Source organism: Carassius auratus, unplaced genomic scaffold (genome assembly GCF_003368295.1).
Source record: "Carassius auratus strain Wakin unplaced genomic scaffold, ASM336829v1 scaf_tig00033910, whole genome shotgun sequence".
In the NCBI taxonomy this organism is placed as follows: Eukaryota; Metazoa; Chordata; class Actinopteri; order Cypriniformes; family Cyprinidae; genus Carassius; species Carassius auratus.
Window position 1 is genome coordinate 75,638 of NW_020526112.1, and position 9,721 is coordinate 85,358.

The 9,721-nt window shown below is 32.9% G+C and overlaps 1 long non-coding RNA gene across 1 annotated transcript; it reads left to right on the top strand.

Annotated features, from left to right (window-relative positions):
- Positions 1 to 2,818: 2,818 nt before the first annotated feature.
- Positions 2,819 to 9,066, top strand: LOC113081354 (uncharacterized). The gene is made up of 3 exons (XR_003282159.1): positions 2,819 to 2,937; positions 3,022 to 3,153; positions 9,005 to 9,066. It is a non-coding gene; the product is annotated as an uncharacterized LOC113081354 (long non-coding RNA).
- Positions 9,067 to 9,721: the final 655 nt, after the last annotated feature.

Genomic DNA, 9,721 nt, shown 5'->3' on the forward strand with positions numbered 1-9,721 from the left:
CAGGCATTGAGAGGATGCTACAGATGTTTCCAGCTTTAAAGACATTCTTACTCTCACTTTAAAAGCCACCCATAGTGATCAAGAAGGTTTTTGAGAATGACTTCAGTGAGATCTATTATTATTATTTTTGAAACTTGTCCTAATAAAACATGTTGAACCTCTGAGAAGCCCATCTGAATTTGTGTCTTTGGTTATAGATATTTTGTAATATAACAGTTTTCTATCCATACAGAGGATGCATACTATAAATGTGTTGAAATTATAAGTCATCTTTAAGTTAACTTCAAGTATCATTTGAGTTTCTCATTGCTGGGCAGAGTGTCCTGGTTTTTGGTGATCAAAATATGGTCACCCTAGTACAAACATCTGATGGACATCTTTGAGATGTCAATTTTACATATGTTATAAATCATAAACATCTTAAAGACATCTACTAAACGTCTATTTGACATCTGATAGGAAACGTTCTGTAGACGTCACTGCATGAAGAGGTCAAATCTGGTCATATCTGTTCGTGGTGAACTGCTGTGTGATTTCAGGTTTGTCGTGTGTGTGTGGAAATGATCTAAGCAGAGTTACACAGAACAGTAAGTTTCCAGAAATATCCACATAGTCCTGTGTACACGGACATCTTCAGGAATGGGTGAAGTTTGATGGACATACTGTTTAGAGCTGAGACACTGCTGGTTGTGAGGACTGGTGTCTGTCAGACCTTTCATGTGTTCATGAGCAGCAGTAAAGAACCAGGAGAGTCTCACAAAACAGCCTCAAAACAGTCTTCATATTACTGAACTCTAATATAGCTTTCCTTATTAGTTCTGAGAGACACTAGAGAACACATCTGTGTCTGTTTTATCATTCACTGAACAACAAATGTTTCATTCATCTAATTAAACATTTTAGGGTGATGATTCATATCTATATTTTTGAGCCACTGATAAAAAAAATAATAATAACTTGCCCTACACAATATTTTCTATGTCTATAAAAACTGTTTTATAAAACCTGGCACTAAGTATATTTTTCTTTTAGAAGAAATTCAATTCATTTAAATTCTGTTTTTGATCCAAACAACAAAAATATAGATTTAATCAAAACAAAATGTCTTATTTTAGAAATGTATTGTTTTAGTTTTAGAAAATATTGTTTTTGACAAGTTATTTATTTTTCATTGGCTCAAGTTAACAAATATAGATGTGAACCATTACACAAATTTTTGTTTTTAATCAGATGAATAAAACATTTGTCAGTGTTATTTCTAAGTTAAATCTGTATCAGTTGCTTTATTTTTCCAATTTGTTAAACTAGAAAATTAAGGAAAAAAGCAAACAAAAAAGGAACATTCATGCAATTTTCTGTTTTATTTTAATTAATTCCAAATGTTAAAATTAAAAACACAACAAAACATGATTTTTTCATCTGAAAACATTTCCTCTTAAAACATGTAAAACTATCAGTTTATCTCAGAATCAAATCAAACAGCATCAAAACTAAATGGTTTTATTCCTCTCTGAGTTCACAATATGACAGAACTGAATTTTAGGAGCTAACTCCTCTTTTCTGAGGTTGAGCATTACCTGCTGAATAAAATATAAAGTGCTTTTCAAACACTTAGTCCAGGAGCAGGACATAAATCAGTGTTACAAATGGACCCAGAAGGCCTGAGATGGGTCGGTTCATCATTACAGAGGTTTCTTCAGATGATTCCCGCTCTAGATGTGTTAGATGTGGACTTGATCAACACTGAGGACTCTTACTGGAGTCTGTCCTGTCAGCTGCATCCTAACAGAGGAACAAACAGATCCATAAAGACATGATCAAGTCAGTTAGATGATGCTGTTGTCAGATCCTCAAGATCATATGCTGCGTTCACACTGTGTTGTAGCTGTCAGTAAAGTGATGCTCCTCAGAACAGCTCTCAGTTAACACACATGACATACAGCTGATCTGGAGCTCTGCTGTGAGGAGACAGAAGTCTACAGTTCAGTACATAAAGTCATTCATTGGATAAAGTGCTTGAAAAACTGTCTTCAGTGTATATCTGGCCTCTTATAGTTATCTTCATTTTACCAGTAACAATCATGAACACTTTAATCCAAATCTGACCTTTGTTTGGTTTCAACACATCTTCTCTAAGCACCATATCTTTTATAATATCATTAATACTCTGCTTCACAACGGTAAGGTACTGCCTAGATTTCTGCCATACTCACTAAATTCATTAGTCAGTCTAATATTTCCTGAAATGTATGATTTAAAATACACACATTTTAACTAAATGTTTGATTGTAAAATGCTAAAAATGTTAATATCAGCTGTAAATAAGAGGTAAAGTGCTGTTTTGTCTTTTTCAAACCCTCAAGTTTATGAGTTACAGTCTCAATTTTTCTCTTTTAATAGACATTAGATTCAAAACTATTTAAATCTTAAAAGACAGATTGTGAAAAGCACATATATCTACATCACAGCGAGCTGTAAAACTGAACAGAGATGATAAATTCAGAAAATAAGATGAAAATAACTGGGCATTTTCTATTTGTATGTAGAAACTGAAAGTTCATTATAATTAATTGAGTTCTGAACTAATTCATTGAATCATACATTTCATATATCCTAATTATTCATCATAACCTACAGAATAACTGAATGAAATCCTTCAATCTGAATTTATAGACTATTGCTGTAATGAAAGAAATGTAATTAAGTTTCTTCAAATAAAAACAGGACTGTATATGATTACCTTTCATATTGATATGTTTGTCTTGGATTATTTGATATGATTTGTCATTATTCATTAACCCTTCAGAGAAGTCAAATGTATCAGAAGGAGGTGAATGGAGCAGATTGAGAGGGAGAATGTGAAGAAACAGCAGGTGGCGCTAGTGCACTGTTTTAGTTTGGGATCTGCTGTTAGAAGGAAGAAGAAGGAGAAAGCAGGTGTGTTTGTGCTTCACATTCCTGTCCAGTTGGTGGCGCTGATGCACGAGATCTGCTGTTAACTGGACTTTGATTTTCTCCAAGATGAAGTCGTGTCAGGTGACAAACATCAATCGTGAAGATCGCACAGGTGTTTAACAGCGATCACAAACCGGAAGTGTTTGAAAGACTTCTGGATTCTGTTCCTGCAGCACAAGATCGTCTGAACTACTGCAAGTAAGTCTGAATACTTTCACCATTACACTTATTTAGGAGAATGATGAACGCTTTTCAGAGCTGGATAAGCGGGATTTGTTCATTTAGAACTTATACCTGTCTGTCGACGAATAACAAACCACCGAGAAACAGCGAGATATTAATAAAACAAACCGTTTAAAGATGTTAAAACATTTTTACAAGTCTTTAAAAATGTAGCATTAAGAATAATTCTAAACGTTTTATTTTATTTCTCCTTTCAGTTTATTTTTTTATTTTTTTATTTTTTTATTGCAGAACAACATACATATACAGAGGAACACAAAGTATTATTACATTCAAAACAGCATCGAAGAAACAATGAAAAAAAAAAATAATAATAATAATTACATGGGAAAAAAATAAATAAACTAAGAAAAGGATTCAAAAATTCTATACATCCGTTTCGCTTTTTCATTTCTTGCTTCTTTTAGAGCTTCAATATAATGTTTAAGCTCAATTTCAAATAATATGATGTTAGGTTTATTTTTTGACCATTTCTGCTTGTGTATTTGGTATTTTCCATACATAATTATTAAGTTAACAACAAAATTTTGCTCCACACTCTTATTTTTGTATAACAAAAAAATATCTTTACCAGATAGTTGAATCTTTACTTTTGTAAATTTAAATATCAGATATTCAACATCAATCCAAAACAATTGGGTAAATACACATTAAAAGAATAAATGTTTTATTGATTCTTCTTCTGTATTACAAAAGCTGCATGTAGTTTCCATGTCTCTAAAAAATCTTGAGACTACTTGTCTCACTGGATAAATCAAGTGAATAATCTTATATGTAATTTCTTTAACTTTATTGGTCAGACAGTATTTATTGGGTAAGTTCCAGACCTCTTTCCAATCAATCTGATTATACATTGAGTTCCAAAAAGGTTTGCATTTAGGCAATAACATAATTCTACATAATTCTCTAATATAAAAGTTATTAAACTTTTTATCTATAATATTCAAGCCATCAATACTTAACTGATTATCAATATATATGGGGATAGCTTCAGAAGATACATTGCCTGATAAAAGTTGAATAAGGCCACTAGGAACAGCATCAAATACTACTGCAAATTCCTTAGTTGTTACAGGGATCTTATAATAGCCAAGGAATTCACAATAATTAAAAAGATGTCCATTATTCTTAAATAATTGTCTGACCAAAATTATACCATTATTGTACCAGTTTCTGTAAAATAAAGATTTATTTTTAAATGTAATATATTTGTTGTTCCAAATCACAGATTTGTGTGGAGAAAAATTATGCTTATAAATGAGCATCCATAATAGAAAAACCTGTTTATGAAAAGAAGAAAGCTTTTTCGGAATCTTATTTACATCAAAATTACACCTCAAAAAAAAATTCTAAGCCCCCCAGTTTATCAAAAATGAAACTCAGGGATGATATTCCTAATTTTGCCTTTAGAGTTCAAGTTCTTTATCCACTTGTTCTTTAATACACAATTAGCAGTATTAAAGTCAAGTACATTTAGACCACCATCCTCAATTGGATTGCATAAAACTGTTTTTTTTTTTTTATAATGTGGTCTGTTCTTCCAAATGAAATTGAGCAAAATAGTATCCATCTCTTTTATTATTGATTGTGGAACATCTAATGCAAGAGCTGTATACACCAATCATGACAATCCTTCAGTTTTGGATAATAATCTTCTTCCTCTTAATGAAAGATCTCTCATTAACCATGAATTAAACTTTTGTTTCATTTTTCTAATGATTGGTGTAAAATTTAAATTATTTCTCTCTTTTTGGTCTTTACAGATCTTAATACCTAAATAATCTACCAACTCCTTTACTGGAATACCAAAAATGTTATTATGATTACATGTTTTCAAGGGGAATAACACAATTTTTTTATGTTTAAACATAAACCAGATACAGAAGAGAAAATATTAAGGCACTCAATAGCTTTTTAAACTTCAGTTTCATTTTTTTTTTTTTTTATTGCAGTGTCGTCCGCTAATTGAGAACATTTGAACTCTTTCTCCAAAAGTCTAATACCACAAAATGTAGCTCTTTTAATGTGTATGGCCATGGTTTGTGTTACAAGTAAGAAAATAAATGGTTAAATGGGACAGCCTTGTCGTATAGCTCTATTGATTTTAAACCTGGAAGACGTTGCATATGATAACTTGTATAAGCTGTTATGATAAGCTGTTACAGTCATTGTACACTGTTTTAATAGCTTTTTTAAAGTATACTCCAAAACCAAAATAATTTAAGGTCTCCAACATAAAGTTATGATCAATAGTATCAAACGCTTTAAAGAAATCAACAAATAAAACAAAACTATTATCTGTAATAAATTCATTGTAGTCGATTAAATCCAAAATGAGCCTAATATTATTACAAATATGACGACCTTTCATAAATCCTGATTGACATTCATCAATTATGGGATCAAGACAGTTCTTCAATCTTTCTGCAAATATTCGTGCAAAAATTTTTGCATCATTATTGATTAGGGTAATCGGACACCAATTCTCTAAAAATAATATATCCTTATTGGGCTTTGGTAATAAAGTTATCAAACCTTGTCTAAGTGAATTGGGTAAATAACCTTGTTGTATAGCTTCTCTAAATACAGCTAACAAAAAAGGGGATAATTCATTTTGAAAAAATTTATAAAATTCACTAATTAAACCATCATTCCCGGGTGACTTATTGTCTTTGAGTTTGTTAATACAATGAGATATTTCATTTAAAGAAATCTCCTGGTCGCACATTTCAATAGAAGACTCACTCATCTTTTTAATGTCATCTTTAATAGAATCTAAGAATGACTGTGCATTACTCAATTTGTTATCATAAGAATACAATTTCTCATAAAATTCAGCCACATATCTTGATATTTCTTTAGAATTTTCTGTTAACTGTCCATTAATATTCAATTTGACCATAGATGCAAGTTCTACATTCCTTTTTTCCATATTAAAAAAGTATTTTGTATTTTTTTCTCCTTCCTCTAACCATTTCTTTCTTGATCGTATGAAGGCACCCTTCACTTTATATTCATATATTTTATCTAAATCTAATTGTAGTTGTAGTAATTTATTTTTATTTTCTTGATCTATATTACAATTTCCAGAAAGACTTATAATTTCCTGTATAATTTTTTCTTCATTTTCTCTTCTATATTTGGCCATTTCCTTTCCTCTCCTTATGGCTAAAGTCCGAATCTTATACTTCATTAATTCCCAACTTACCCCAAATAAATTTGTTAAATTTGCCTTCTTCCAAAAATCTGTGATAACCTCTTTTGCTTTATCTCTAAACTGCACATCTGTCAATATATTCTGGTTCATTTTCCAGTATGTAAAAGTTTTTTCATCTTTGGATTTAGTTGTATTTAATGAGAGAAAAATAGCTTTGTGATCTGTAAGAACAGAAGGCTCTATAGAGACTTCATTAACACAATTCAGTAAATTCCTTGAAATTAACCAATAGTCTATACGTGACTGTTGAGATAGGTTTCCTTTACAGCATGTAAATTGAATTTTGTCTGGATACGTATGTCTCCATATATCAATCAAATCCAGAGTAGAACACATATTATTCAATTTCTTAGAAGAACAGACCTGTTACTTAGACGAGGTGGAAAACAATCCTTTTCATAATCCCATATTGTAATGAAATCCCCTCCAAGTACAAATTTCGCATTGCTATATTGTTCCACAATTTTTTCAATCTGGTCTTCAAAATTCAAAAATAAAGTTTTGTTTTGTGTGGTAAAATTACTAGCGTAAATATTTCCCAAAATAAAAATGTCAGCATTCTTTTCTATAACCAGTATCACCCATCGACCTGAATCATGCATTTTGGTTAGAATTATTTTCCCCTTAAATGTACCTTTTAATACTGCAACACCAGCTGATCGATTACTCCCATATGACATCCATAAATCATCCCCCCATTGGCTCTTCCAAAAATTATGATCTGACAAAGACGCGGGTGTTTCTTGAATAAAATAAAAATCACATTTAAATTTCCTGCAAACAAAAAAACTGCTTTCCTTTTCAGCAAATCTCGAATTCCCCTGACATTTAAAGATAAAACTGACAAAGATACCAGTTTGCTATTTAAGCAACTTAAGATTTAACAAATATGAAACAAAACATGTTCCTACACCTCAAAAGTAGAACTCACAACCCAAATTGACCTTAATATTACTTAAACTAAATCAAAACCTTTCGAAAACTATGCAGTGCAAGTGCAATATATTGTAGTATTTCAGTTAACAATGATGCTGAATTGTGTACATATGTAGTTCTTTATCAAGAATTATGCGCATAAATCATATACAAAACCTTAGGGAGAAATTTCCTTTCCATCAACGAAGGCTTGTACGCCGACGAAGTAAGCGTTCTTTCCTACCTGCCGAGCAGCCTCCACTTTTGGCCATAGTTGTCTGCGTATAGCTTTGTCCATAGTAGTTAAATCTTCTCCAAACTGTAGATCCTTGGACCTCAGGTAGGTGCTGGTTTTCGCCGCTTTCCAAAGCATATCTCGTACGGATCTGGACACGAACTGGATGATGATGGTTCTCCCTCTCGTGGCATTTCCATAAAATTTTCTTCCGAGCCGGTGTACTATGTCTACATCTTGTTGTATTTTGGTGGGTAGATCTGGAAGAATTGCACAACAGATATCCACCACTTTTGCCTTTACGTCTTCACCGGTCTGCTCAGTCAGACCGTACAATCTCAAATTCCATCTTCTTTTGTACCATTCTACTTCGTTAAGCCTGGAATCGAGCTCCGACATTTTCTTACTATGCGTATCACTGACCTCATGCATCGCCTTCGTGTCCTTTTTCAAAATTTTCACCTCATCTTTAACATCCTTTACTTCATTGAAAAGGAATTCCGTCGTTTTCTTCAAAGCTTCAATGCTGACCGTATTTGCTCTTAAGAGCTCTTCTAATCCGTTGACTTTCATTTATGCAACGCATGATGTTTTATTGAATTTCAGACAGAGACGGTTCATTTTTACTTTTCTTCGGATCAGGGGTGTTGGGCGTTGAATCCGGTAAATAAATTGTGATGCCTTGCACTACATATGCGTGCTCTGTTTGAATGTCAGTGCTGCAAACTTGCATTTCATCATCTTTATCCTTCATCATTGTCAGCGACTTTGTTAGGTTTTTCTTTTTAACTTTAACGTTACTCACCCTCACTCGTTTTTCCGCCATTCAGTGCAGCCTCTCCGGGTTAATTACAGCGTTCAAAAGCAATTTACAGCAACTCTTTGTGTTAATTGTCATGTAAATAATAAAATCTTACATTTAGATGTCGAATTGGTCAATTTATTAAACAAAAAGAACGATATGAGGTGAAGGAACAAACTTTTTCCTCAGCATCTCAAAACTACCTCCTCACCGGTCGCCATCTTGCGCCCCCGATCTGCACGATCTTGCGCCCACGAGCAAAATTAATCTTCTTTTAAACTTCTTAATTCTCCGATAGTGCTGTGTATGGAAATGAAGACGTGTATTGTGGGTGATCTGAAGAGATTATTACATGGCAGTATATTTGTAGAATATTTTATTTGTATATTGATTGCTTCCCTTTGGGGGGGAAGTCGTGGCCTAATGGTTAAAGAGTTGGACTCTCAATCGAAGGGTTGTTGGTTCGAATCTCGAAATCTTGAGCAAGGCACTGAACCCCCAACTGCTCCCCGGGCACCGCAGCATAAATGGCTGCCCACTGCTCCGGGTGTGTGTTCACTCCTGTGTGTGTTCACTCCTGTGTGTGCAGAGCATGAATTATGAACTCTCATGATCTTGATCTGATTGTCATGTCCAGGTCATGATGAGCATCTGATCGTCTTCAGAGACACAAAGATCTCAGTGTTGAGCTGTTCATCTGCAGTCTGTCAGAGAAGAGAGGAAAGATGAGTCTCTCACACAAACAGAGGTAAGACTGAGTCTGTTTTCAGACAATCATTTTAAACACTGGTGTACTTTCAGAGGTTTGCTGGAAAAAACAAAACCTTAACAAACTTTGTTATATTTACAAATTATTTGCAGAACTTCAGAGCTTTGTAACTTCCTAATTAAAAATAACATTTGTATGTAAAATAAAATAGCCAATATATTATAAATATCTCAGAACAGAAAATCCAAATCATCATTTACAGTCATTTTACAGTCACTCTTCAGCACTGGATATGCACTTAATTAAATTATTCCACATCAGTGATTTTGGTTTATAGGTCATACATTGATTGTCAGACATTGAAAAATTATTGCACACTTATTTTAAAGGTTTATATGATACTTTTGAATGTTTTCACTTTTCTTTAGTGTGTAATGTATCTGTTTGTGTGAGATCTTCAAAGTTACAAAGGTCACCGTCTCCTGTAAACTGATTTATTCTAACAGAGAACACTGATCCAGAAATGATTAAAATGCCTTGACTGAAGTCCAGATATTAGCTTCACAAATGTGTGAAATATTAGCTTAATGCTGTTCAAAGGTTAGCAAACCCTCTTTGTTTGGATTCAGTGTTTAAGATTTATTA